Genomic DNA, 5000 nt, shown 5'->3' with positions numbered 1-5000 from the left:
ACCATTATCCATTGTTTTATTATTATCATCCTCATTATTTTCATTACTATTATCATAATCATTAGTAGCATTACCAATATCATCATCATCATTGTTATTACTATTATCTTTATCATCATTACTATTATCATTCTTATCATCATTGTTTTCATTATTGTTGTTGCTATCATCTGTATCACCATTATCAGTTTTATGTATTTGTATTATTATCATTATTATTGCGTTAGTATTATTATCATTGCCTTTTTTGTCGTTATTATCATTATCAGTATTATCGTTGTTATTATCGTTATCATTATTATTGTTGTTAACATCGTTATTATTATGAGCACTATCTTTATTATCATTATCTAATCATTATCATATTAGTATCACTATGATAACTATACATTAATATTATTGTTATGATTATTACGTGTTTTTATTGTTGTTGTTATCATCATCATCTTCATCATGATTATCATTATGATGATGAGTTTCATTTTTATTTTCAATATAATCATTGTTGCTATTGTTATTGTTATCATCATTATTAATAGTATTACCATTATCATTACTATTGCTATTATCACTGTTATCGTTATAATTATTTTCATCATTATTATCATTATTAATATCATTACTATTACTAGCATTAGCATTCTCACTGATATCATCATTATTATCATTATTGTTATTACTATTATCATTATCATCATGATTTTTGTTATTTTCATCTTTATTGTTATTATCATTATTATCATTATCATCATTATTTTCATTATCATTGTTATCATCATTATTATCACTATTTTTATCATCATTGCTATTATCATCATGAACAAAAATATTATTACTATCATTATTACTTTTATCATCATTATCATTATCATCATCATTTTATGTTATCATTTTCATTATAATTATTATTATGATTCTTCTCATCATCAGTGTTATTGATATTGCTTTCGGTCGAGGTATTACTATTATCAATATCAATTTTTTTTTTATATATTGCTATAGTGCTTATGATAAAAGAAGGAATGGTAATGGTGATGATGATAACAATAAGGATGTCATTAATGATAATATAAAAAACGATGATAATATTAATGATAATAATATTACAACTATCAAGGATAATTATGATGCTAGAAATACTGTTGTTTTTATCACCATCATCATTATTATTATTGTTATCTTTATTTCTCTTACAATTTTCATTACCATAACCACAATGATTACTGTTCTTCCGATTCTCATTACTATTATAGTATTTATCATAATTGACGTTAATCAGTATCATTACTATCACGATTATCATCACTGCCCTTATCATTACCATTGTTATCATTATAACTGTTGTAATAATCTTTAATGTTAATATTATATCATTACTATTGATATTATCATTATTCATCACCATCATTGCTTTTACTACCACTGATGATTATTATCATTATCATCATTAGTACTATTATCATCATTATCACTATCTTTTTCAATATTGTTATCATCATTTTCCTTATTATTATTATTATGATTATCATTTTTATTATCATTATTATTATCAATACTGATATTATCATCATAATATAATTTTTATGATCATTATTATTATCATCATCATCATTATTATAATCATCATCATTATTGTCATTAGCATGAATACCAATATCATCATCATTACAATTATCATCTTTACCTTTATCACAGCTATCATCATCCCTATACTGCATGAACCACTATTCCTAATACTATCTTTATAATTACGATCATACTTGTCATCTTTATAATACTATCATCATATTCTTGATAACTCTACATTTTTGGGTTTGTCTCTAATTTGATATCATTATCCTCATCATCATCATTAATAACGTACTATATTTCAATTGAAATCTTAAATAAACTTCTTTGAAAATCTTTCTCGAATTCCGTAAAGCAAAACAAAAGATTTCGAAAAGGTATCGAATCACTGTATCATGGAATCTGAACCCCTTTGTTCGATGCTACTTCTTTCACCAGATGTGATTTTGTGTTTTATCTTTGTTACTGTTTTTAGTATCATTGCTGTCGATTTTATGATTGCTTTTTATCGAATTCTTCATCATTATTATGATTGGTTTAGCATTGTTATTATTATTACCATTGTTTTTTATTATTATCATTGTTATTTTCGTTATTATTGTTACCATTATTTTTGTTATCATTATGATAATTATTATTATTGTGTTTTGATTATAATAATCATTCTTACTGACGTTATTGTTACTATCAAGATTATTACTATTATAATCATCATTATCATTATCATTATTATCATTACTATCATTATTATTATTATTATTATCAATGTTATCATTAGCATTATTATCCTCCTGATAATGATAAGGATAATCATCGTCATTACTATTACCATTATCACCATTATTCTCAATATCATTGTCAACATTATCATGAAAATGATTAACATCATCATCGCCATTATCATAGATACTGAAATTATTATTATTATTATTATTATTATTATTATTATTATTATTATATCAACATTAGTATTGTTATCGTGATCATAATTATTCTTATCATTATTATTGATATAATCATCTTTATTACCATTATTATTTTTTTCGCTTCATTATCATTATTGTTGTAATTCATATCGCTATCATCATTCTTTTCATTAACGTTCAATATTCCTATCATTGTATCATCATTATTGCTATCATTGTTGTTGTTGATGTATTTTAGTCATTGTCATTGATATGACTAGAAATACCATCATTATTATTATTCATGTTGATCATAATATCATCGTTCTTATCATCATTGTCATAATTGTCATTATTATTATTAGTGGTAGTGGTAGTGTTACTATCATTATTACTATCATTATTAGTATAATTATTATAATAACAATCATTGTTATTAGTCTTAATCTTATTCTTGTTTTTTATCTTTATTTTTATTATTATCATTATCATTATAATTACTATTATTATTATCATCATTATTGTAATAGTTTTTATGATCATTATTAGCATCATAATCATTCATTATCAATGTCATCATCTTTAAAAGTATCATTATCACCTTTGTTATTACTACCATTACTCTTGTTATCATTGATCATCATAATTATCATCATTGTTATCACCATGGTCTGTGGTACCATTGTGATTACTATCACTATTATCATTATTATTTTAATTTTGTTGATTATAATATCACCATTATTATTGTTGTTATTATTATTATTTCCATCTCATTATTATCATTATCATTATTAGTATTGTTATTATTATCATCGGTATTGGTGTTATTGTTATTATCATTGTTATGGTTATTATTATTACTACTATTATCATTATCATTATCATCATCATTATTATTACGATCACTAGCATCTTTATCAGTATTTAGAATTGTTACTTTTGTAATAATGATCATCATTATCCATTTATCAGGATAATTATTATTGTTAATTTCATCGTTATTATCATCAGTATTGTCATTATTATCATCATTGTTATTATTACTATTATTAACAATAATATCATTATTATTATTATTTTCATTCTTATCATCATTGTCCTTCTTAATGTTATAAAAAACGATGTCTTTATTGTCATGAAATCATTATCATTCTCACTTTTATCATCATACTCTTCTTTCATCATCATAATCTTTATTATTTTCACTGTTACTGTTATCATTATTACTATTACTATTGTTATCATTATTTTATCATCAACATCTATTTCAATTCTTGTCATTATCACTGTTATCGTTGTTGCCATCTTTGTATCATTACTTTTAATATAGGTATCATTATTTTTATCTTTGAGTTATTGATTATTATTATTTATTTAATTGTTGTGATTACCAGTATTATTGTTTTTTATCATTATAATTACTGTTACGATAATGATTATTTTTATCATTGTGATCATGACAATTGCAACGGTTGTTGTTATTATTGCTATTATCATGTCATTATTATTGATTTTGTTATCCTAATTGTTGTTGCTATTACTATTATCGTTCTTATTATTATTACTATCATTTGTTTTTTCATTATTATTTTTACTGCTATTATCATTATCATATTTATTTTCTACTATCGCTGTTGTTATATTTCTGTTTTTTTATGATTTTTATCATCATTCTTACTAAATTAATTGTTCTCTATTTGATAATAATGATAATTATCATTGTTGTTATTATCATTATTATTTTCATTATCATTATCATTAACATTTTCATTCATAATTCTTTTTATTATTACCATCATTATTATTATCGGTTTTATGATTTTCATTATGTTTTTGTTGTCAATATACTGTCATCACTATCACTATATTTGATATCATTATCTTTCTTGTTTTGATGTTGCTCATTATCCTCATAATAATCAATGAAATTGAAACATCATTGAAAAAATTATTACATTCTATTTTTATTTTTTTCGCGGTTTTCCCAAAATTTCCAAGCGGGGGGGAGGGGGGGGTTAGTAGTATCTCTAAATTATTACAGATCGCGGATACAGAGAAAAAAAAAATCCAAATGCGATAATAAAGTTAATCCCCCCCCTCTTGCAAATAACCAACGTCTTGTGCAACTTGTGCAAGAGACGAATTGAAACATTTCATTTCAATTCGCAGCTGACGTATCGTATCGCCTCTTCAGTATAACTGCGTGGCCAACTGGGGTTTCGTTCCATAAGGATGGTTGTGATGGCGTGTAATATGATCTGCTATTTTGGCTTCTCTGCCTTTGCCTCTCTCTCTCCATCTCTCTATCTTGATAGCTAGCTAGTTAGTTAGCTATGTGTGTGTGTATATATATATATATATATATATATATATATATATATATATATATATATATATATATATATATATATATATATATATATATATATATGTGTGTGTGTGTGTGTGTGTGTGTGTGTGTGTGTGTGTGTGTGTGTGTGTGTGTGTGTATGTGTTTGTGAGAGAGAGAGAGAGAGAGAGAGA

The 5000-nt window shown here is 23.7% G+C and overlaps 1 protein-coding gene across 6 annotated transcripts in view; it reads left to right on the top strand.

Moving 5' to 3' along the window:
* Nucleotides 1–5000, top strand: part of LOC122247129 (procollagen C-endopeptidase enhancer 1-like) — a 64725-nt gene that overhangs the window by 2760 nt on the left and 56965 nt on the right. The window lies entirely within an intron of this gene.

This window comes from Penaeus japonicus, unplaced genomic scaffold (genome assembly GCF_977035675.1).
Source record: "Penaeus japonicus unplaced genomic scaffold, GWHDUDI00000001_assembly GWHDUDI00000016, whole genome shotgun sequence".
Lineage (NCBI taxonomy): Eukaryota > Metazoa > Arthropoda > Malacostraca > Decapoda > Penaeidae > Penaeus > Penaeus japonicus.
This window is presented reverse-complemented; position numbering and strand designations above follow the sequence as displayed.